General features: G+C 38.1%; 2 long non-coding RNA genes across 2 annotated transcripts; one reads left to right on the forward strand and one right to left on the reverse strand.

Annotated features, from left to right (window-relative positions):
* Positions 1-1,175: 1,175 nt before the first annotated feature.
* Positions 1,176-6,259, forward strand: LOC120296263. Its single transcript, XR_005553145.1, has 8 exons — positions 1,176-1,235; positions 2,537-2,584; positions 3,868-3,956; positions 4,031-4,245; positions 4,635-4,749; positions 4,871-4,958; positions 5,032-5,191; positions 5,951-6,259. It is a non-coding gene; the product is annotated as an uncharacterized LOC120296263 (long non-coding RNA).
* A 1,606-nt stretch (positions 6,260-7,865) lies between these two features.
* LOC120296265 lies at positions 7,866-8,461 on the reverse strand. The gene is made up of 3 exons (XR_005553146.1): positions 8,308-8,461; positions 7,994-8,082; positions 7,866-7,896 (listed from the first exon to the last, which is right to left on the reverse strand). It is a non-coding gene; the product is annotated as an uncharacterized LOC120296265 (long non-coding RNA).
* Positions 8,462-26,447: the final 17,986 nt, after the last annotated feature.

Below are 26,447 nucleotides of genomic sequence, written 5' to 3' on the forward strand. Positions count from 1 at the left end.
CCTCATAAGATCACAGTTGTCACATGGCTCGAATAAAAGATTACAAGTGGGTTTATTCCTCATTCTTTTTTCAGAAAAGTATGTGTCGTTTCTTTAAAATTAGACAACAGAATATTTGAGATGTGGAACCAGGATCATCAAGTATGTGGGTCTAACTAAGATTTGCGATGTGGTCCTTCAATTTTCATGTCCAGCTTTAATCTTTATTTCTCTCTTTTCTCCCCCTTAATCTTCATTGCCGGTGGAGATTTTGAGGGGAAATATTTTTAAAAAAAATGTGAAATGTCTTACTTTTTTCAAAAGATAAACTAAAACGAACATAGTTTCAAATAAAGACATGAAATGACCATGTCAATCTTAGATAAATGTCCATTCTTCTTATGGTCCAATTTGTTTGAAACCTCCAAGAAGATGGAGAAGGTAGACTTGATCATATACTTATAGTCTAGATAGGTTTTCCGATTTATTTATTTAATGCAAGTGATAATCTTGCTATCACTTTAAAGTTCCAGTTATAGGACACTGTTATTGGGATATAGATTGCTTGTGTAAACTTTGTACAACCCCTCCAAAAGAAGAAGATGATCACCCTTCGACGAATAAAGGGCAAAAAAAAAAAAAAACTCGAGATACTTTCTTCTTTCATAGGTTTTATTGGTGAATACAAAATATATTATGGTTTTTCTTAACAAAAAAAAAAAAAATCGAGATAGAATTGGGACAATAACTAAATTTAGGATTTTCAAGGAAAATAAAAAATTGGGTTAGAATTGAAACTAGAGTTAAAATTTGGGATTTTCTAGAATTGAATTGTTAGGGTATTGCAATATTTTGTCTGACGAAAAAAAGAAGAAGGAAAAGCCATATGCTGATCCACTGCAAAATTTTCAAGTAATTACAAATTCACTCGAAAATCCATCCCAATCGCCACTTCTGCTTTCTCTTCTCTCCTCAGTCCTCACTTCTACTCCTCAACTAAGCGCTTCTTCTTTTCTCCTTTCTTCTCACTCTATCCCCTGTTTCCCGACTGCTCTCTCCAAATAACGCTCGGTCTCGGACGACGGCCACGCTCCCTCCCGACGACGGCCGTGCTCTCTCCGAGACGGCGACGTTCCTCCCGACGACGGCCTCTTCGCTCTCCGACAACGGCGACGCTCCCTCCTGACAACGGCCTCTCTCTGTACTCCACGGCCTCTTCCTCCCGACCTCTTTCTTCCCGAATCGCGTCCGACGAGGTTCGCGCTCTCTCCGCTATGCTCAAAGCCGTCTCTACCGAGAAGCCCTAGATCTGCGACGACAATCGTTCGATTTATTTATTTATTAGGGTTTTATGTCCGCACCTTTGTTTTGGGTGAAGCTGGCATGTTGATTGTGAAAATTTCTCTGTGGAAACTTCCTCGGCATCACATCCTGAGGCCTGTTTCTTTCCTTTTTGCGCTCGGTTGTACTTCGCCTTATTCTCCGCAATTAAGAATTCAGCATTCGTGAGTGAGGCCATGGATTTTCTCTTTAAGTTGGGGCGGAACAATTTCTTGATGAGGGCCGCCGACTTCCTTCGTGTTCTGATCAGGCGTGAGGGGAAGAAGTTGCGAGCCACTGCCTCTCCTGCAGACGAAATACCTCTGGCCCCTTCACCGCCCTTCTTCTCTTGATCGTACAGATAAGAAAGGCACGAGCACGGCGACAAAGAGTCCTCACCTCTCGGGATGTTGCCGATGGGAGGCGATTTGGGGCCCAAGAAATTGATGAGCTTCATGGGTTTTCGGTTGAAGAATCAGAAAAACACCCCGCGAGAACAACAAAGGGCAACAGGGTGCGGAGAAATTCAGAGAGAGCGAAAGACAGGAGAAAGACAACGTTGGAGAGAGAATAGAAAGACAGAGGAAATATATAGTTCACTGTTGGAAATGAGATGGCTTTGAGAGCGTGCTGAGGAGTGAGAGTTTGTGAGAAGTTAAGAGTTTCTTTCCTAATTCGAGTCAGGTTAAGATTAGTAAAATAGGAAACAGTTGCAAGATTCAAGATTGAAGATGGGTTTCTTGTGGAAACAATAATATTGCAAACACTTTAATTATTATAATAATGAGTTGAAGATAATTCCCCATAAGATTTTGATGTTAAGAACGAGCCTCTTCTTTTTGTTATATTATTTTCGTCATGTTACAGGACAGAACCATAAAAGGCCAGAAAAAAAATTGATTTATTTTAAAAAAAGAATTGGACAAGCCCTTAGGGCTTTATGATGGGTTCTTTGTTTTGAATTATCTTTTCATTTTTAGAGACCAATGTTAGGTTGCTTGTGTGTTTTCTTTGTGATTATACTTGGTTGCATGTTGTTTTCTACGTTTTAGAATCATTACCTCTAAGTCAATGGAAAGCTATTAGCTTAGACCTAGACATCACAACTGTGAATCTTAGTTATCGAAGGCCATTTTATTTTTGTTCATATTGCTGAAATGGATGACTCCTCAAGTACTGATCTTTAGGATCTTACCAACTTCTTCCATCTCTTCTAACAGTTCTAGTGTTTTGGCAGGAAGAAGAATTAAAAGGGGCCGTTGTCCTGATTTTTGCTAACGAGCTGGTACTTACCAACTATCTTCTTGTTGGATTCAATTTTGATAATTAGTCGAGTAAAATATGTCTGGTACAAATTACAATTGTGTACAGTCAATTTTATATAGACTTGAGTCCCTAGATATCCATCTATGAAATGGGAAATAGTTAGGCTATGATTAAAAAAAAAAGTGTCTCGTAAAGGAGGGGGATAGGCATTCTGTCATATAGGAGAATGCCTGCTCATTTTGATTCTGAATAGCACATGAAAATACTAATATTGGAATTGGTGATTATGTTCCTTTTGCCAAAAATTGTGCTTTATCATTTCTGGAGAGAGCATGATATGTACCAACGAGCAGCTTCTTCCTGATAAATTAGTGCATGTAATATTCCTGCGGAATCTTCTTTTTGGCTTCATATATTATGTAAAGAAGTTCTGGCGAAGCTCATGACTCATCCTGAGCATAGCATTCCTATTTCTAATCCTGCTCTTTGTTGTCAAGCTTCCAAAGTTTACTTTATGGAATAATATTGACTCTGCAGTTTGATGTTAACTTAAAAGCTGATTTGAGCCAAAAGCATTCTCACTAGTTCTTTTGACTGGATTTTTATGCTAAAAGATTGTTGATTCGAAAGTCAAAGCTGGGTAGTGGACTTACCAAGAATATGATCTTCCAGTGCATATGGCATTGGTTGGTTGTTATAAGGCTGTTGGACTATTATTTGTTTATTTATTTAAGTTCATAGAGTATTAGTGGGAAACAAGAATTCTCAGAGCTGTTTTCCCATCACAAACACTTCTCTCCTTTTATTGAAAAATCGGTGGCCCTCTTTACTTCAGCTGCAATGTAGTTTACGTAGACACGTCTCTCCTTTTATTATAATATGCCCTCTAGTTTCTGTTATGTCAGATGTTGAGTTTATTTGTTGCAGGGTATACGTGTGTAAGTACCAGGTGGGAATCACTTCTGTTGTTGAACTCTCCTATCACTTTTCATAATCTTCCCTCTTAGAAAGAAGAAGAACCTAGTCGCCTGCTCGTTCCTCAGCGTTTTTCTCTTCTTGCTCACACCTTTGCTCACTTTGCTCTACTTCCTTCATTGCTTTGCCCTTCTGTTGTTGAACTCTCCTATCACTTTTCATAATATCCCCTCTTAGAAAGAAGAACCCTAGTCGCCTGCTCGTTCCCTCAGCGTTTTCTCTTCTTGCTCACACCTTTGCTCACTTTGCTCTACTTCCTTCATTGCTTTGCCCTTCTGTAGTTGAACTCGCATGTCACTTTTTGTAATCTCCTCTTTCCTCACGCAGAAAGAAGAAGAAAACCCTAGTCACTCGCTTCGTTCCCTCAGCTTAGCAGACTGTACGTCTCCTCTTGCAGTCAGCCTTCCTTAGTCAAGGTACTTTCTCTTTTTTTCTTTCATTCTTCATTTGTGTACAATTTGGGTGTTCACTGCTAGCATGCTTTCTGCAGAATCTAGTTGAAATAGAGAGAAGATGGGTAACCTGTGCTGCAGTGTTGAAGTTCCTAAATCAACAGTAGCAATCCAGCAAAAATTTGGCAGGCATCACAAAAATCTGTATGTTGGACGCCATTGTTCTCCTTGGATTTGCGGATATGAAGTTGTTGGTGAGCTATCACTCAGAATCCAGCAGTTGGATGATGTGAAATGCAGTTCGAAGACCAAGGTTTGTTTAATCACGTGGATTTTATCTTTTTTTTCTTTGTGCAAACTCCGATTTAGATTTCATCCTAGAGGATTTTATTATAGTACACAAATGCTGGTGATCATCTTAGTGGGAAACAAAATTAACATTGCTCTTTGAATATTTTGTTTTCAAATCGTCATGAGAAGTAAAATGTTGCAATTACCCTAGCTTTTGTGAGTTTTTCGAGAAGTATTAGTGTGGGTCTATCGATGTATATTCAAATAATTTGTGAATTTTGAGTTGAATGTTGATGAATTTCTCAATTTCCTTTTCTCGTTTCAGTTCTGTGATGTGACAACTTGTCACTTGTTGCCAATTGGCATATAAATGCTTGAATAAGTAATGACCTCACATGATTTTTTTCACAGGACAATGAAAATGTAGATGTTATTGCATCAGTGCGATATAAAGTTGACAGGGTCTATGAGGCCTTTTACACTTATGATAATCCGAGGGAGCTAATTCGGGATTGCACGAAGCATGGTATGTGCCAAATAAATTATATCGGTACAAATATAGTATTGGAACAAATTTGTACTTTTAGATGTGCAAGTTAAGCAACAAATATTGCATTCCCTGATTTTTGTTGTTTTAATCATCACAGCGATTGGATGTTACATTGAAAGATGCAACTTGGATGAACTTAGTGACCTAGAACAAATTTCCGCATGTGTCATACGAGAGTCAAAGAGGTTGTCTACACAAACTTTATTCTTGATATTATTATGAATGATAGACTCAAGTGGAGATTTCTAAACTTTGCAGCTTTTGGATGACTCTGGATATGCTATTGTGGAAGCCGTAATTGTGGACATAAAATGGGATACGCTTCTTGAGAATCCTATGATGGAAATCAATGCTGGTAGGCATAGGAAATGACCGACTTCTATGAATGCAGATCATCTTTTGGGGTGCAAATGTTCAGGTAGGTGTTCTGATTTACTAGGCCACATGCTTCTTTCTTATATAAAGAAGTAGAGCATATGGGCACTTCTTGAACCCAAGGCAATCTTCTGTGAACCCTAACATTACAAACTTCGACAGAAAGTTTTCTTGCCTTCACTGGCATTACTGCTCTTGATATATCAGAGAAAACTTTAGTATGGATTTCCATCGCCTTTACTTTCTTTTCTTTTGACAATTTTTTCAAGATACTTAGAATTCATGTACCATGATATTTATTCTTCTGCATTTAAAAATCTTTTATGCTTACTCGAACCATGATTGAGTTACGGGTGATAATGAAGATTAATTTCCTATCCTTAAACTTGTTTGCTCTCGATGCTGGCAATTTGACCATACCTATCAGTTCTAGCTGGAAACTACTATTCGAAGCAGAAACTATTGGCTAATGCACTCCATAGCTTGTGTTATATCACTTTTCTATAGCTTTATATTCTATGGCATTGGAACTTGTCACTACCTTTTTGTTGTCACCTCATCTAGGGAAACCAAACTTCTCTGCGACTTGCCCCCATTCAGTTTTCTCTTGGACTATACATCCTAAAAATGACATTTGTTAAACAATTCTGCTCTTTTTCTCCTGGGCATGCTAGGGTTTGTTTGTAGTTATCTGAAACCAAGGGGAACTTTTGGTAGAAAGACTTCCAAAGAAAAAATTGGACTATTACTCTGTCAGACTGGTTAGTAAGCTGATATTTCGGCCTTTGTTCATGGTGAACAGGAGAGTAGGAGACGACCTTTAACAACTAAGCTGTCCTTGCTGCTGCGGCCACCGATTCTGCTGGTTGTCATCCTGACTCTATTATCTCTTTAGCCTCAGTCAAGTTGAACCAGAGACTCTTGATTTCAAGCAGTAGGGATGGAGCTATTAAGGTTTGGAAGTAAATAAACTATGCATAACTTTACTAATTGTATATATGTAGAGTCAACTTAGTTGAACTAATCCTCCATGAATTTTTTCTTATAGTCCAGTGATACAGTCTGTTCAGAGTAGTAACATATATTGTCAGTCAGGAATTCGCCTTGTTTACTCTTCTCGTTATTTTCTCAACCTCATTTGTATGAAAGCTAATTATATAAGATCTGATAAACGAATGCATCCTCATATGTTCACTTGAGCTTTTGATTTTGGGGCCCAAATCTGAGTTCCCAATGCCAGAGTTTGTAATGCCAAAGGGGCTTTAAAGGAGCCAAATCTTGGTCAGGATAAAGGAGGCCAGAGAAACTGTCCTCATGTCAAGGAACTGCTTTCTCAAAAGCTATGGTGACTGAACTGACTAATGATTTTTAGTATAAGCGATGTATTTAAGGCATCTGATGGGTAAAGTTGACTGTGGTTCAATGGTTATGTGAGTGCAATTTGGAAAATAGGGATGTGTCTTTGAAGCATGTTTCAATCAATAAGAGCTACAGAATTGGCAGATGCAAAAGGAATAGAAATAATTACTTTTGATCATAAGTTATACAGGTTGCCAATGTGATCTTTCCAATGCTAACTACCGATGACCATTGCTAGTAAGAGTAGCATACTTTAGCAGCGAGTTACCTGTGATTCTTGTAATCAGTCCTTGCCCAAACAAGTGCTTGATTAAAGGATGTTTAGGTTTGCAATCGGCAGTTTAATGCAGAGCAAATTTTTGTTCTGCTTGCTAGGTGAATGGCTGATGTAAGGTACTTTCTAATTTTCCATATAGCGTGAGTGCAGAAAAAAAGAGGAAAAAATAATTTGCAGCATATATCAGGGTCCGCGTTACATATATTATGGATGTAATAAATGACACTGGAACAATGATTTAGAAGCCCTTTGCTCTGCATTTCACATTACGGGTAACAAAATTAGTGTGTTACTCAGCTTAGAGTAAGTCATCGCAAGAACAATGGTTTCTTTTGATTAAGAGTTGTACTGGTGGTCATTAGATAAAGACCACCATCACAGTTTGGACTTCACTAAAACTGCCTATCCTACTTTATGAAAAGTTTATGGAGTACATGAAAGACTTTGCTTTATTATGTGAGTTTGCCACTGAGCACTTGTGAGGCATGTGCTTGACAGCCCTAGAGACTCTCCATATCTCATGTTGTACAGAATGCCATGAGTCTGATGTGCTGAGTTTCTTTGCTTCCTCAATAGCATCATCTATTCCAGGGAAGGATTTACTTCCATAATCATTATGCTTTGAAGGGCCATAAATCTGCAATATGCAAATTCACAAGTCACTTTATTAGTAAATATGTGGATATAGTGGTCACCAAGGAGTATTTCCACTACCTTGTTTCTGTGAAAATTGCCCCTGGTTAAAACAGCTAGAATTACATGAGGAAGAATGAGCATACCAAATGCTTATACCACGACCTTCCAAAAAGTCCATCAGGGTCTGCAAATGCTCTTTCTGCCATCATTAGTCTGTCATTCAGCTCCCTTACTCTCATATGGTACTCTTTCCATATTGATTACCAGCTTTTGCTTTCTTTTATTGCCTGGGATTAATTTCTTCTATCAGTGATTACTATGAGAATGAAAATTTTACTGTTGCTATCTATTAAGACCTACCTTTACGTCAATGTTTATTTTGGTGGCTGCTTCTCTGAAATCCTCGATGGCCTTAAACAAGGGGTGAGGTTCAGCCCCTTATCTGAGAGCTCATCTTCCAAATCCTTTGCACTTTTCTTTAATTTTTGGACTTTTTACTTTCATCTATCCATATTTCCAACAACTTGCTGCAAACTATTGAATTTCTCAAAAGTCAAAATTACTACATCCAACCTGAAGTTCAGATGCATACGAGAGGTAATCGAAAGGTAGAAATTCCTCATCAGCTAGACGGAGAGCTATGAGACCCCAAATGCTTGCCACTGTTTACAGAAAAAAGAGAAGTCAGATGCCAGTATTTTGGAGATGAAATGATATGGCAGTAAATTGGTACAAGTTCCAGTCGACATACTGGTACGGGAGGTGCAATTTTTCAGTGATAGTATGGGACAGATTATAAGCTAATGAGGCATTACTGATCCAACTGATGTCTCTTCTTCATGCACATGTATTTTTTTCTCCTGATCATGTGAAGGTCTATGTGGTACCTGCAAGATGTCTGTGGAACATTGGGTCACCATACTTTTCCATCCAAACAAAATCATCGTACATAGAGTGGTATACTGGGTATCCTGCAATGCAGAAGAGGATTACTTCATCAACATGCTATTGGTGAATTACACTGTAGATGCTTTTGAAAGCAATGTCTAGAACTTGACGTTATGAGGAACCAGAAGGCTGGAGTTCTGTGAAGGAACCCAAAGCTTAGTTAACTAGAAGGTAGCATTAGAAGAACTTACATCTTACAAATTTGGATTACATCATGCGTACGGTAGTCATACTTAAGTACAACCAGCTCTTAGTTCATTAGTTCATCATCTACAACGTCGTCACGGTCCGATGTAAACAAAGATATCCAATTAAGAAGGTGTAGTTGCTACGACCGAAAAAAAGAAAAGAAAGAAGGTGTGGTTGGTGAAAAGAAGCCCACGTGCAGTCGTCTTCCGCTCTCTGTGCTCTCCCCATGGGGAAGGTTGACCGTTGAGGAACTCCTCTTTCAATATTTTATATTCAATTTTCAAAATTACATCAATTGCATTTCCGCTCAAAATCTTGTGAAATTATCGAATCAAGATCAACTATTAATTAGGTAATTTCCACGTGCATAATTGTGAATCGGATGACAATACAATAAGGTAAATTCAATATATGTAATAACGGGGTTCTCATTTCTAGCTTATGCATACCTAAAATAGCTCTTATTAAAAATCTGGATCAATTTTAAATATTCTAACAACTATTTAAATTTGTCCATATCAAGTTGATTGTCAAGAAATTTCTCCATTTAAGTTTGAGGCAATTCATGAGAATTCTTGGTTTTATGATAGTGACAACAAATCCATATTGAGTTGATTGTTGGGACTTCTTTTTTGTAGTAAGGAGGCTATGTGTGTCAAGTGGCAACATTAACCCTTTAATATTAAAGCTTAAAAGAACGTCTTTTTGGTTATTATTACAAAGCTGTTAATATTAATTTAAAGAATTGTATAAGTGTATATCAATTATAAGGCTATCGATACTATGCTTTAAAATTAGCCGACATAGTCCTAAACCTTTTAATAATGGCTAATGTAGTCGATTAGCCAATTTTTAGGTCGGAGATCACTGACGTGATAATTTAGTCAACATCGAGTGTCCTATGCAACACACTTGGTGGCTGGCATGGATTAAACAATGTTGTGCAATTTTAATTTTTAATTTTCTGATTTCTTTTTCTTTCATTTTTTCCTATTTTGCTATCATCTTCTTCCATCGTAAGTTGTCGAGGCCTTTGTGAAGTTGAGGACAAGTGAGTGTCTTGGTGCTGCCAACCATTGCCAAGTAGAATAGGAAAAATAAAGAAAAAGGAAAAAAGAAAATGTAATTATCATCATTTCGTCCACATCAGCTACCGGCCATGCCATGTGAATACAACAAAAATGCTGTCTATGCATAACCTGGAATTGAGTTTCAAGTCATTTTGTAGTATGTTCCCAAATCGACCCACGAGACATTTGCAGAGAAGATGTATCAGACTTATGAAGGCAACAAGCGTTTCAGCAAGCCTAAACTTGTTCGAACAGACTTCAATATAAATCATTACGCTGGAGATGTGAGCAAGCTCCTATTTTTATTTTTATTTTTATTTCTTCCAACTCTCTCTCTCTCTCTCTCTCTCTAAAAGCTAAAATTTTCACTTATGTTTGTTTTCAATAGGTTACGTATCAAGCAAATCAATTCCTTGATAAAAACAAGGACTATGTGGCAGGTGAACACCAAGCTTTACTAAATGCTTCCAAGTGTTCGTTTGTTTCGAATCTCTTTCTCCTTTGCACGAGGAGGCATTGAAGCAGTCCAAGTTCTCCTCCATCGGTACTCGTTTCAAGGTAAGGTAAATGGACTGGCCACATAATAGATGCATATTACTGCACTTCAACAACTCTGCAAACTGAACTTACTTTCCGACTACTTCCAGCAACAACTACAAGCTTTGATGGAGACCTTGAATACAACGGAACCTCATTATATTAGATGTGTAAAACCAAATACGGTTTTGGAGCCACGAATCTGTGTGAATCTCAATGTCTTAAATCAATTGAGATGCGGGGTAGGTTATGATATGCCTGTATCTCACTAACTAGGCTTTGTCGTTCAAGTTCAGTTTATCCTAAGGATGGAGATATTTCTTTTGACACGAATTTTCAAGGCGTTCTAGAGGCCATTTAGATAAGTTGTGTAGGGTATCCCACTAAAAGACATTCGATGAGTTTCTGGACCGTTTCGGATTGCTTCTTCCCGACCTTTCAGACGGGTAAGCTTCTCACATCTCACATTACATGAAAATGAAGTAATTGTGAAGAATTTGTTGTTATCTTACTGATGTTGATCCTTGAAATACCAGATCCAGTAACATAGCTAGTCCCAATGTGTTAAGCACGATTTCGCAGTTAAATCATATATGTACTAGCTCGCAACACTTGATTCTCACATTAACAACCGTGATGCTTCCCTGTGCGCAGATCCATCAGAAAGCTGCCTGTATAGCTATCTGTGATAAGATGTGCGTAAAGGATTATCAGGGACTCCATATATGGAATGAAGTCTACACATCCTTCATTTCACATAGTTTTACATGAAGCGTTTTTTTTTTCTTTATGTATTTACTCTTTCCCCTCAATGCTATATTCAGATTGGGAAAACAAAGGTGTTTCTTAGGGCTGGACGGATGGCTGAGTTAGATGCACGGAGAACTGAAGTTTTGGCTAACACCGCAAGACTCATCCGAGAGGCAAATCCTGATATGTTACTAGAAAATACTTCATATCTCTGCGAAGGGCTAAAATACGTATGCAGAAACATTGGAGAGTGTTGAAAATCAGAATCAGATTTTCTGGTTATTTTGTTTACAGATTTTCCAGATCTTCCTAATCTTCTAGATTTTCCAGACTTTCCAGATTTTATTTTTCCAGATTTTCTGGACCGTTTCGGATTGCTTCTTCCCGACCTTTCAGACGGGTAAGCTTCTCACATCTCACATTACATGAAAATGAAGTAATTGTGAAGAATTTGTTGTTATCTTACTATGTTGATCCTTGAAATACAGATCCAAGAATAACATAGCTAGTCCCAATGTGTTAAGCACGATTTCGCAGTTAAATCATATATGTACTCTACACCAGCCGTAGCTCGCAACACTTGATTCTCACATTAACAACCGTGATGCTTCCCGTGCGCGATCCATCGAAAGCTGCTTGTATAGCTATCTTTGACAAGATGTGCGTAAAGGATTATCGGGGACTCCATATATGGAATGAAGTCTACACATCCTTCATTTCACACACAGCTTTACATGAAGCGTTTTTTTTTTAAAATTTCTGTATGTATTTACTCTTTCCCCTCAACGCTATATTCAGATTGGGAAAACAAAGGTGTTTCTTAGGGCTGGACATATGGCCGAGTTAGATGCACGGAGAACTGAAGTTTTGGCTAACACCGCAAGACTCATCCGAGGCAAATCCTGATATGTTACTAGAAAATACTTCATATCTCTGCGAAGGGCTAAAATACGTATGCGAGAAACATTGGAGAGTGTTGAAAATCAGAATCAGATTTTCTGGTTATTTTGTTCTGATTTTCCAGATCTTCCTAATCTTCTAGATTTTCCAGACTTTCCAGATTTTATTTTTCCAGATTTTCTGGACCGTTTCGATTGCTTCTTCCCGACCTTTCGGACGGGTAAGCTTCTCACATCTCACATTACATGAAAATGAAGTAATTGTGAAGAATTTGTTGTTATCTTACTATGTTGATCCTTGAAATACAGATCCAAGAACATAGCTAGTCCCAATGTGTTAAGCACGATTTCGCAGTTAAATCATATATGTACTCTACACCAGCCGTAGCTCGCAACACTTGATTCTCACATTAACAACCGTGATGCTTCCCGTGCGCGAGATCCATCGAAAGCTGCTTGTATAGCTATCTTTGACAAGATGTGCGTAAAGGATTATCAGGGGACTCCATATATGGAATGAAGTCTACACATCCTTCATTTCACACTTTACATGAAGCGTTTTTTTTTTTTAAAATTTCTGTATGTATTTACTCTTTCCCCTCAATGCTATATTCAGATTGGGAAAACAAAGGTGTTTCTTAGGGCTGGACATATGGCTGAGTTAGATGCACGGAGAACTGAAGTTTTGGCTAACACTTTGCAAGACTCATCCCGAGGCAAATCCCGATATGTTACTAGAAAATACTTCATATCTCTGCGAAGGGCTAAAATACGTATGCAGAAACATTGGAGAGTGTTGAAAATCAGAATCAGATTTTCTGGTTATTTTGTTTACAGATTTTCCAGATCTTCCTAATCTTCTAGATTTTCCAGACTTTCCAGATTTTATTTTTCCAGATTTTCTGGACCGTTTGATTGCTTCTTCCCGACCTTTCGACGGGTAAGCTTCTCACATCTCACATTACATGAAAATGAAGTAATTGTGAAGAATTTGTTGTTATCTTACTATGTTGATCCTTGAAATACAGATCCGGTAACATAGCTAGTCCCAATGTGTTAAGCACGATTTCGCGCTTAAATCATATATGTACTCTACACCAGCCGTAGCTCGCAACACTTGATTCTCACATTAACAACCGTGATGCTTCCCAGTGCGCGAGATCCATCGAAAAGTGCTTGTATAGCTATCTTTGACAAGATGTGCGTAAAGGATTATCGAGGACTCCATATATGGAATGAAGTCTACACATCCTTCATTTCACACAGCTTTACATGAAGCGTTTTTTTTTTAAAATTTCTGTATGTATTTACTCTTTCCCCTCAATGCTATATTCGATTGGGAAAACAAAGGTGTTTCTTAGGGCTGGACATATGGCTGAGTTAGATGCACGGAGAACTGAAGTTTTGGCTAACACTTTGCAAGACTCATCCAGAGGCAAATCGATATGTTACTAGAAAATACTTCATATCTCTGCGAAGGGCTAAAATACGTATGCAGAAACATTGGAGAGTGTTGAAAATCAGAATCAGATTTTCTGGTTATTTTGTTTACAGATTTTCCAGATCTTCCTAATCTTCTAGATTTTCCGGACTTTCCAGATTTTATTTTTCCAGATTTTCTGGACCGTTTCGGATTGCTTCTTCCCGACCTTTCAGACGGGTAAGCTTCTCACATCTCACATTACATGAAAATGAAGTAATTGTGAAGAATTTGTTGTTATCTTACTATGTTGATCCTTGAAATACAGATCCAGTAACATAGCTAGTCCCAATGTGTTAAGCACGATTTCGCAGTTAAATCATATATGTACTCTACACCAGCCGTAGCTCGCAACACTTGATTCTCACATTAACAACCGTGATGCTTCCCTGTGCGCAGATCCATCAGAAAGCTGCTTGTATAGCTATCTTTGACAAGATGTGCGTAAAGGATTATCAGGACTCCATATATGGAATGAAGTCTACACATCCTTCATTTCACACTTTACATGAAGCGTTTTTTTTTTTTAAATTTCTGTATGTATTTACTCTTTCCCCTCAATGCTATATTGATTGGGAAAACAAAGGTGTTTCTTAGGACTGGACATATGGCTGAGTTAGATGCACGGAGAACTGAAGTTTTGGCTAACACCGCAAGACTCATCCGAGGCAAATCGATATGTTACTAGAAAATACTTCATATCTCTGCGAAGGGCTAAAATACGTATGCGAAACATTGGAGAGTGTTGAAAATCAGAATCAGATTTTCTGGTTATTTTGTTTACACAGATTTTCCAGATCTTCCTAATCTTCTAGATTTTCCAGACTTTCCAGTTTTATTTTTCCAGATTTTCTGGACCGTTTCGGATTGCTTCTTCCCGACCTTTCAGACGGGTAAGCTTCTCACATCTCACATTACATGAAAATGAAGTAATTGTGAAGAATTTGTTGTTATCTTACTATGTTGATCCTTGAAATACAGATCCAAGTAACATAGCTAGTCCCAATGTGTTAAGCACGATTTCGCAGTTAAATCATATATGTACTCTACACCAGCCGTAGCTCGCAACACTTGATTCTCACATTAACAACCGTGATGCTTCCTCGTGCGCGATCCATCGAAAGCTGCTTGTATAGCTATCTTTGACAAGATGTGCGTAAAGGATTATCGGGGACTCCATATATGGAATGAAGTCTACACATCCTTCATTTCACACAGCTTTACATGAAGCGTTTTTTTTTAAAATTTCTGTATGTATTTACTCTTTCCCCTCAATGCTATATTCGATTGGGAAAACAAAGGTGTTTCTTAGGGCTGGACATATGGCTGAGTTAGATGCACGGAGAACTGAAGTTTTGGCTAACACCGCAAGACTCATCCAGAGGCAAATCCGATATGTTACTAGAAAATACTTCATATCTCTGCGAAGGGCTAAAATACGTATGCAGAAACATTGGAGAGTGTTGAAAATCAGAATCAGATTTTCTGGTTATTTTGTTTACAGATTTTCCAGATCTTCCTAATCTTCTAGATTTTCCAGACTTTCCAGATTTTATTTTTCCAGATTTTCTGGACCGTTTGGATTGCTTCTTCCCGACCTTTCGGACGGGTAAGCTTCTCACATCTCACATTACATGAAAATGAAGTAATTGTGAAGAATTTGTTGTTATCTTACTATGTTGATCCTTGAAATACAGATCCAAGAACATAGCTAGTCCCAATGTGTTAAGCACGATTTCGCAGTTAAATCATATATGTACTCTACACCAGCCGTAGCTCGCAACACTTGATTCTCACATTAACAACCGTGATGCTTCCACGTGCGCAGATCCATCAGAAAGCTGCTTGTATAGCTATCTTTGACAAGATGTGCGTAAAGGATTATCGTGGACTCCATATATGGAATGAAGTCTACACATCCTTCATTTCACACAACTTTACATGAAGCGTTTTTTTTTTTTTTTTAAAATTTCTGTATGTATTTACTCTTTCCCCTCAATGCTATATTCAGATTGGGAAAACAAAGGTGTTTCTTAGGGCTGGACATATGGCTGAGTTAGATGCACGGAGAACTGAAGTTTTGGCTAACACCGCAAGACTCATCCGAGGCAAATCTGATATGTTACTAGAAAATACTTCATATCTCTCGAAGGGCTAAAATACGTATGCAGAAACATTGGAGAGTGTTGAAAATCAGAATCGATTTTCTGGTTATTTTGTTTACAGATTTTCCAGATCTTCCTAATCTTCTAGATTTTCCAGACTTTCCAGATTTTATTTTTCCAGATTTTCTGGACCGTTTCGGATTGCTTCTTCCCGACCTTTCGGGCGGGTAAGCTTCTCACATCTCACATTACATGAAAATGAAGTAATTGTGAAGAATTTGTTGTTATCTTACTATGTTGATCCTTGAAATACGGATCCGAACATAGCTAGTCCCAATGTGTTAAGCACGATTTCGCAGTTAAATCATATATGTACTCTACACCAGCCGTAGCTCGCAACACTTGATTCTCACATTAACAACCGTGATGCTTCCCCGTGCGCGAGATCCATCGGAAAGCTGCTTGTATAGCTATCTTTGACAAGATGTGCGTAAAGGATTATCGGGGACTCCATATATGGAATGAAGTCTACACATCCTTCATTTCACACACTTTACATGAAGCGTTTTTTTTTTTTTAAATTTCTGTATGTATTTACTCTTTCCCCTCAATGCTATATTCAGATTGGGAAAACAAAGGTGTTTCTTAGGGCTGGACATATGGCTGAGTTAGATGCACGGAGAACTGAAGTTTTGGCTAACACCGCAAGACTCATCCGAGGCAAATCCGATATGTTACTAGAAAATACTTCATATCTCTGCGAAGGGCTAAAATACGTATGCGAAACATTGGAGAGTGTTGAAAATCGAATCAGATTTTCTGGTTATTTTGTTTACAGATTTTCCAGATCTTCCTAATCTTCTAGATTTTCCAGACTTTCCAGATTTTATTTTTCCAGATTTTCTGGACCGTTTCGGATTGCTTCTTCCCGACCTTTCAGACGGGTAAGCTTCTCACATCTCACATTACATGAAAATGAAGTAATTGTGAAGAATTTGTTGTTATCTTACTATGTTGATCCTTGAAATACAGATCCAAGTAACATAGCTAGTCCCAATGTGTTAAGCACGATTTCGCAGTTAAATCATATATGTACTCTACACCAGCCGTAGCTCGCAACACTTGATTCTCACATTAACAACCGTGATGCTTCCACGTGCGCGAGATCCATCGAAAGCTGCTTGTATAGCTATCTTTGACAAGATGTGCGTAAAGGATTATCGGGACTCCATATATGGAATGAAGTCTACACATCCTTCATTTCACACAAACTTTACATGAAGCGTTTTTTTTTTTTAAAATTTCTGTATGTATTTACTCTTTCCCCTCAATGCTATATTCAGATTGGGAAAACAAAGGTGTTTCTTAGGGCTGGACATATGGCTGAGTTAGATGCACGGAGAACTGAAGTTTTGGCTAACACCGCAAGACTCATCCGAGGCAAATCTGATATGTTACTAGAAAATACTTCATATCTCTGCGAAGGGCTAAAATACGTATGCGAAACATTGGAGAGTGTTGAAAATCGTAATCAGATTTTCTGGTTATTTTGTTTACTGATTTTCCAGATCTTCCTAATCTTCTAGATTTTCCAGACTTTCCAGATTTTATTTTTCCAGATTTTCTGGACCGTTTGGATTGCTTCTTCCCGACCTTTCGGACGGGTAAGCTTCTCACATCTCACATTACATGAAAATGAAGTAATTGTGAAGAATTTGTTGTTATCTTACTATGTTGATCCTTGAAATACAGATCCAAAGAACATAGCTAGTCCCGATGGGTTAAGCACGATTTCACAGTTAAATCTTATATGTACTCTACACCAGCTGCAGAACGTAACACTTGATTCTCACATTAAGAACCATGATGCTTCCCTGTGTGCAGATCCAATGAGAAATCTGCCTGTATAGCCATCTGTGACAATATGTGCCTAAAGGGTTATCAGGTACTCCATATCTGGAATGAAGTCTACACATCCTTCATTTCACACGGCTTCACATGAAGCGTTTTTTTTCTCTTTATGTATTTACTGTTTCCCCTCAATGCTATATTCAGATTGGGAAAACGAAGGTGTTTCTTAGGGCTGGACAGATGGCCGAGTTAGATGCACGGAGAACTGAAGTTTTGGCTAACACCGCAAGACTCATCCGAGGGCAAATCCCGATATGTTACTAGAAAATACTTCATATCTCTGCGAAGGGCTAAAATACGTATGCAGAAACATTGGAGAGTGTTGAAAATCAGAATCAGATTTTCTGGTTATTTTGTTTACAGATTTTCCAGATCTTCCTAATCTTCTAGATTTTCCAGACTTTCAGATTTTATTTTTCCAGATTTTCTGGACCGTTTGGATTGCTTCTTCCCGACCTTTCGACGGGTAAGCTTCTCACATCTCACATTACATGAAAATGAAGTAATTGTGAAGAATTTGTTGTTATCTTACTATGTTGATCCTTGAAATACAGATCCAAGAATATAGCTAGTCCCAATGTGTTAAGCACGATTTCGCTTAAATCATATATGTACTCTACACCAGCCGTAGCTCGCAACACTTGATTCTCACATTAACAACCGTGATGCTTCCCCGTGCGCGATCCATCGAAAGCTGCTTGTATAGCTATCTTTGACAAGATGTGCGTAAAGGATTATCGGGGACTCCATATATGGAATGAAGTCTACACATCCTTCATTTCACACAGCTTTACATGAAGCGTTTTTTTTTTTTTAAAATTTCTGTATGTATTTACTCTTTCCCCTCAATGCTATATTCAGATTGGGAAAACAAAGGTGTTTCTTAGGGCTGGACATATGGCTGAGTTAGATGCACGGAGAACTGAAGTTTTGGCTAACACTGCAAGACTCATCCAGAGGCAAATCCTGATATGTTACTAGAAAATACTTCATATCTCTGCGAAGGGCTAAAATACGTATGCAGAAACATTGGAGAGTGTTGAAAATCAGAATCAGATTTTCTGGTTATTTTGTTTACAGATTTTCCAGATCTTCCTAATCTTCTAGATTTTCCAGACTTTCCAGATTTTATTTTCCAGATTTTCTGGACCGTTTCGGATTGCTTCTTCCCGACCTTTCGGACGGGTAAGCTTCTCACATCTCACATTACATGAAAATGAAGTAATTGTGAAGAATTTGTTGTTATCTTACTATGTTGATCCTTGAAATACAGATCCAAAAGAACATAGCTAGTCCCAATGTGTTAAGCACGATTTCGCAGTTAAATCATATATGTACTCTACACCAGCCGTAGCTCGCAACACTTGATTCTCACATTAACAACCGTGATGCTTCCCGTGCGCGGATCCATCGAAAGCTGCTTGTATAGCTATCTTTGACAAGATGTGCGTAAAGGATTATCGGGGACTCCATATATGGAATGAAGTCTACACATCCTTCATTTCACACAGACTTTACATGAAGCGTTTTTTTTTTTTTTAAAATTTCTGTATGTATTTACTCTTTCCCCTCAATGCTATATTCAGATTGGGAAAACAAAGGTGTTTCTTAGGGCTGGACATATGGCTGAGTTAGATGCACGGAGAACTGAAGTTTTGGCTAACACCGCAAGACTCATCCAGAGGCAAATCTGATATGTTACTAGAAAATACTTCATATCTCTGCGAAGGGCTAAAATACGTATGCAGAAACATTGGAGAGTGTTGAAAATCAGAATCAGATTTTCTGGTTATTTTGTTTACAGATTTTCCAGATCTTCCTAATCTTCTAGATTTTCCAGACTTTCCAGATTTTATTTTTCCAGATTTTCTGGACCGTTTCGATTGCTTCTTCCCGACCTTTCGGACGGGTAAGCTTCTCACATCTCACATTACATGAAAATGAAGTAATTGTGAAGAATTTGTTGTTATCTTACTATGTTGATCCTTGAAATACAGATCCAAAGAACATAGCTAGTCCCAATGTGTTAAGCACGATTTCGCAGTTAAATCATATATGTACTCTACACCAGCCGTAGCTCGCAACACTTGATTCTCACATTAACAACCGTGATGCTTCCCGTGCGCGAATCCATCGAAAGCTGCTTGTATAGCTATCTTTGACAAGATGTGCGTAAAGGATTATCGTGGACTCCATATATGGAATGAAGTCTACACATCCTTCATTTCACACAGACTTTACATGAAGCGTTTTTTTTTTTTTTTAAATTTCTGTATGTATTTACTCTTTCCCCTCAATGCTATATTCAGATTGGGAAAACAAAGGTGTTTCTTAGGGCTGGACATATGGCTGAGTTAGATGCACGGAGAACTGAAGTTTTGGCTAACACCGCAAGACTCATCCAGAGGCAAATCTGATATGTTACTAGAAAATACTTCATATCTCTGCGAAGGGCTAAAATACGTATGCAGAAACATTGGAGAGTGTTGAAAATCAGAATCAGATTTTCTGGTTATTTTGTTTACTGATTTTCCAGATCTTCCTAATCTTCTAGATTTTCCAGACTTTCCAGATTTTATTTTTCCAGATTTTCTGGACCGTTTGGATTGCTTCTTCCCGACCTTTCAGACGGGTAAGCTTCTCACATCTCACATTACATGAAAATGAAGTAATTGTGAAGAATTTGTTGTTATCTTACTATGTTGATCCTTGAAATACAGATCCAAACATAGCTAGTCCCAATGTGTTAAGCACGATTTCGCAGTTAAATCATATATGTACTCTACACCAGCCGTAGCTCGCAACACTTGATTCTCACATTAACAACCGTGATGCTTCCCGTGCGCGAGATCCATCGAAAAAGCTGCTTGTATAGCTATCTTTGACAAGATGTGCGTAAAGGATTATCGAGGACTCCATATATGGAATGAAGTCTACACATCCTTCATTTCACACGACTTTACATGAAGCGTTTTTTTTTTTTAAAATTTCTGTATGTATTTACTCTTTCCCCTCAATGCTATATTCAGATTGGGAAAACAAAGGTGTTTCTTAGGGCTGGACATATGGCTGAGTTAGATGCACGGAGAACTGAAGTTTTGGCTAACACCGCAAGACTCATCCAGAGGCAAATCTGATATGTTACTAGAAAATACTTCATATCTCTGCGAAGGGCTAAAATACGTATGCAGAAACATTGGAGAGTGTTGAAAATCAGAATCAGATTTTCTGGTTATTTTGTTTACAGATTTTCCAGATCTTCCTAATCTTCTAGATTTTCCAGACTTTCCAGATTTTATTTTTCCAGATTTTCTGACCGTTTCGGATTGCTTCTTCCCGACCTTTCGACGGGTAAGCTTCTCACATCTCACATTACATGAAAATGAAGTAATTGTGAAGAATTTGTTGTTATCTTACTATGTTGATCCTTGAAATACAGATCCAAGAACATAGCTAGTCCCAATGTGTTAAGCACGATTTCGCAGTTAAATCATATATGTACTCTACACCAGCCGTAGCTCGCAACACTTGATTCTCACATTAACAACCGTGATGCTTCCCGTGCGCGAGATCCATCAGAAAGCTGCTTGTATAGCTATCTTTGACAAGATGTGCGTAAAGGATTATCAGGGACTCCATATATGGAATGAAGTCTACACATCCTTCATTTCACACAGCTTTACATGAAGCGTTTTTTTTTTTAAAATTTCTGTATGTATTTACTCTTTCCCCTCAATGCTATATTCAGATTGGGAAAACAAAGGTGTTTCTTAGGGCTGGACATATGGCTGAGTTAGATGCACGGAGAACTGAAGTTTTGGCTAACACTTTGCAAGACTCATCCGTAGGCAAATCCCGATATGTTACTAGAAAATACTTCATATCTCTGCGAAGGGCTAAAATACGTATGCAGAAACATTGGAGAGTGTTGAAAATCAGAATCAGATTTTCTGGTTATTTTGTTTACAGATTTTCCAGATCTTCCTAATCTTCTAGATTTTCCAGACTTTCCAGATTTTATTTTTCCAGATTTTCTGGACCGTTTCGGATTGCTTCTTCCCGACCTTTCAGACGGGTAAGCTTCTCACATCTCACATTACATGAAAATGAAGTAATTGTGAAGAATTTGTTGTTATCTTACTATGTTGATCCTTGAAATACAGATCCAAGAACATAGCTAGTCCCAATGTGTTAAGCACGATTTCGCAGTTAAATCATATATGTACTCTACACCAGCCGTAGCTCGCAACACTTGATTCTCACATTAACAACCGTGATGCTTCCACGTGCGCGATCCATCGAAAGCTGCTTGTATAGCTATCTTTGACAAGATGTGCGTAAAGGATTATCGGGGACTCCATATATGGAATGAAGTCTACACATCCTTCATTTCACACAGCTTTACATGAAGCGTTTTTTTTTTTTAAAATTTCTGTATGTATTTACTCTTTCCCCTCAATGCTATATTGATTGGGAAAACAAAGGTGTTTCTTAGGGCTGGACATATGGCTGAGTTAGATGCACGGAGAACTGAAGTTTTGGCTAACACCGCAAGACTCATCCGAGGCAAATCGATATGTTACTAGAAAATACTTCATATCTCTGCGAAGGGCTAAAATACGTATGCGAAAACATTGGAGAGTGTTGAAAATCAATCAGATTTTCTGGTTATTTTGTTTACAGATTTTCCAGATCTTCCTAATCTTCTAGATTTTCCAGACTTTCCAGATTTTATTTTTCCAGATTTTCTGGACCGTTTCGATTGCTTCTTCCCGACCTTTCGGACGGGTAAGCTTCTCACATCTCACATTACATGAAAATGAAGTAATTGTGAAGAATTTGTTGTTATCTTACTATGTTGATCCTTGAAATACAGATCCAAGAACATAGCTAGTCCCAATGTGTTAAGCACGATTTCGCAGTTAAATCATATATGTACTCTACACCAGCCGTAGCTCGCAACACTTGATTCTCACATTAACAACCGTGATGCTTCCCTGTGCGCAGATCCATCAGAAAGCTGCTTGTATAGCTATCTTTGACAAGATGTGCGTAAAGGATTATCAGGGACTCCATATATGGAATGAAGTCTACACATCCTTCATTTCACACAGCTTTACATGAAGCGTTTTTTTTTTAAAATTTTTGTATGTATTTACTCTTTCCCCTCAATGCTATATTCAGATTGGGAAAACAAAGGTGTTTCTTAGGGCTGGACATATGGCTGAGTTAGATGCACGGAGAACTGAAGTTTTGGCTAACACCGCAAGACTCATCCAGAGGCAAATCGATATGTTACTAGAAAATACTTCATATCTCTGCGAAGGGCTAAAATACGTATGCAGAAACATTGGAGAGTGTTGAAAATCAGAATCAGATTTTCTGGTTATTTTGTTTACAGATTTTCCAGATCTTCCTAATCTTCTAGATTTTCCAGACTTTCCAGATTTTATTTTTCCAGATTTTCTGGACCGTTTCGGATTGCTTCTTCCCGACCTTTCAGACGGGTAAGCTTCTCACATCTCACATTACATGAAAATGAAGTAATTGTGAAGAATTTGTTGTTATCTTACTATGTTGATCCTTGAAATACAGATCCAAAGAACATAGCTAGTCCCAATGTGTTAAGCACGATTTCGCAGTTAAATCATATATGTACTCTACACCAGCCGTAGCTCGCAACACTTGATTCTCACATTAACAACCGTGATGCTTCCCGTGCGCGATCCATCAGAAAGCTGCTTGTATAGCTATCTTTGACAAGATGTGCGTAAAGGATTATCAGGGACTCCATATATGGAATGAAGTCTACACATCCTTCATTTCACACAGCTTTACATGAAGCGTTTTTTTTTTTTTTTTAAATTTCTTTATGTATTTACTCTTTCCCCTCAATGCTATATTCAGATTGGGAAAACAAAGGTGTTTCTTAGGGCTGGACATATGGCTGAGTTAGATGCACGGAGAACTGAAGTTTTGGCTAACACCGCAAGACTCATCCAGAGAGGCAAATCCTGATATGTTACTAGAAAATACTTCATATCTCTGCGAAGGGCTAAAATACGTATGCAGAAACATTGGAGAGTGTTGAAAATCAGAATCAGATTTTCTGGTTATTTTGTTTACAGATTTTCCAGATCTTCCTAATCTTCTAGATTTTCCAGATCTTCCTAATCTTCTAGATTTTCCAGATTGTAAAATCAATTCAATTTTAATCGTTGATACATGTAATATAGTGTCCAATGGATAAGATGACGTGTCAAGGACAAAAAAACAAAATTTATCCACTTGCTGGGGTCTCCATTTTAGAAGAAAATCTCACAAAAGTAGGCAACTTTTATTATTTCCTTTCACCGGACTCTGATATTTGGTAAGAAAAAGAAATTCCCATGATCCATTAGATGATAGGTCAAGAATATTATTATTTTATGGAAAGGATAATTTTCCTTTTTTGTACCTTTCTCCGAGTATATTAAGGCGGTTCATCTCAATCTCTCAAAACTCGTTGAGAGACAGATAGGGAGTTCTGACCAAAAATAAAAGACAGAGAGGGAGGGGGAGAGAGGCTATGGAGGTAACATCGTCCAAAAGAATGGGATCGCCAATGTTCGTAGCGGCTCTACTATTGTGGTCGGCCATCGGTGCTAAAGCAGACCAATCTGCAAAATGCATATCATTGTGTACATTGTTGTGTGCCTCGGACCCCGTTCCAAATGAATGCATTCAGATGTGCCTCAAGGGTTGCCTTGGACAGTCCTCTTCATCCGTGGCATCAGGGCTCTGTAATGTCAGATGTTTCTTGTCTACTTGCTCGGACCGCCATCCTGGTAATAATCTTTGCATCAAGATCTAAGATCGATTATAACTTCTTATCATATCCATAAAATCAAGAGTCATTGTATAATCTTATTTTTTATCAACGTTTCATTGTTATGTTGTAATGATGGCTGCGCATTAAATTATTTCATTTCCTTGGACTTCGATGTATGCTCTTGTTAAGAAAAATCAATTTCTTGGACTTTGATGTATGCTCTTGTTATAAATGACTTTTTAATTATTTTTTTTCATATTCGAACTCAAGTAGATACCCAGAAAGTTGAAGTTGACATGAAGAAGTTTAGAGCTTGTATGGACTCACATTCTCCGGGCTGCCAGAAGACCTGCTCGTTGCATTAAAGTCTGGAATTTATTTTTTCATAATTAAACAAAGGCAGTGGAGTTATGTTATACTGATACGGTTTCATTTCCACCAGTAATAAATAATGCCTTTTCAATTATCTACTTGATCATGAGTGAAGTATATTTCTATGAAATTCAATTGTGATAAAATGAGTTTTATCTCTACTATCTGGATTTAGATTGTGAGATTTAAATACAAAGTCCAAGCGGACTATGACTACGAATTATCTACACAACGGAAACCGTAGCTTTAGCAATTCCAGCTTGGACTTGCTTTATAGATGAGTTCCTCCATATTCGCAAGGCCAAGTTACTGCAATTCGGTTTACCGGAGCCGTTCAGCCTGGTGATGGCGTTGAAGTAGGGGTCCTAACCCCTCCACAGAGGTAACCTTGACGTGCAGGGTAAAAGTAGAGAGAAAAAGAAAGATGGAGCAATAAGTGTAAGAGGGACGAAATCCTCAGGAATCGGTCATGGATTAAGCTGAAAATTTGGAGAAATGACAAGCTTTTTGCCCAGAAATTTCAGAATTTGAAAGAGAATTAGAAGAAATCTGGAGAGATTATGCTTGAAGCCGCTACGAAGAAGACTGAAAATGAGAGCAGCAAAAGAAGTTGGGAATATTTTTTAAATGGACGGGTTTCTCTTTCTTCATTTCCTTCGAGTCCTCGAAACGAACAGAACATATGGATTTTGTCCCTTAAATTCTATTGTTCCTCAGTAAAACGCATCCTAATATATAGACATGTCGCGAAACTACCTCGAAATCACTAATCGATTTATTGAAACAAAGGTCGAGCTCCGAGTTTCTTATTCAATTCTAAACAGTCGCCAGAATAATGTTTGCATGTGTGCACGGTGGCTCTACACCAAACTTTACCTTTAGGCAACTTAATGGCACTCCTATTCAAATTTGATTATCTTTTCTTAATCCAAGTTGCACCGTCGATTTCAGACTTACCTCACAAGTCAGACTTTGATGCTCTCACACTCAAGACCCTTTTCTGTAAACAGGGGTGCACCATAAAAAACAATACCATCAGTCGATAAACGGCATTTCATAAAGTTAAAAGGGCCATGAGGGTTTCATGAAATGCGGCAACATCACTGTTATTCCAGCAGGCTAGGCTAGGGCAGAAGTCGACCCCCTCGTGGAGTGGACTTGGAAAGTTGGAAGCTTCCTGATTTTCCAATTTCCCTCCAGCTCAAATCAGCTTTAAGGAAGTTCTTTTCTCCCATGGCCTTGAATATCAATCCTCTATACTTAAACATTTCTCCATACTAATTGTAACTACCTGTAGCAGAAAAACAAGCTTGAACGTCTCAGTAACTTATGACTTTCTCATGTAGATAGTAATTTCTAATACTCATGCAACCCATAAGTTTATATATGAAAACGTAACTACTCATACACCTGTATTTACCAATATTCATATTAACTAGTAATTCTTTTATTTTAATATAGTAACTTTCAATGAAGTAATAGCTAGTATTTATAATTCCATCAAGTTCATCTAAAATCACCCTGTTACACTTGGGCACGACCGATGCGAGAATAAAAAGTGCCATTTTGCATGCACGTATAGACTAATTGGCTCCCCCTTCTTATTCTAGTCATGTCCAGTTTAGTGCCAATGCAATAACGTCGTGCAACAACGAAATGAGTACATATAATCTGAGGAAGCAGCGAAAACCCAGGGTCGTCCCACAGACTATCCACAAATTCGCTTTCCAGTGATAAACTAAATTCAACCTTGTGTCATGAGTGTGTAAGGAAGCGAGATGTCGATCTGACATGAGGCGTATATGGTATGGTACCTGGGCTTCGGGAGGGAGAGATGTAAGGAAAATTACCAACTTGACCCTTAGTTTCAACAAAATGGAATGGCAGTAACGTAGCTCACTCTTTCAGAAATATCAGAACTACTGGCCTTTCTGACAAGAGAAATGATTGCATTC

The sequence above is a fragment of the Eucalyptus grandis genome, chromosome 7 (assembly GCF_016545825.1).
Source record: "Eucalyptus grandis isolate ANBG69807.140 chromosome 7, ASM1654582v1, whole genome shotgun sequence".
In the NCBI taxonomy this organism is placed as follows: Eukaryota; Viridiplantae; Streptophyta; class Magnoliopsida; order Myrtales; family Myrtaceae; genus Eucalyptus; species Eucalyptus grandis.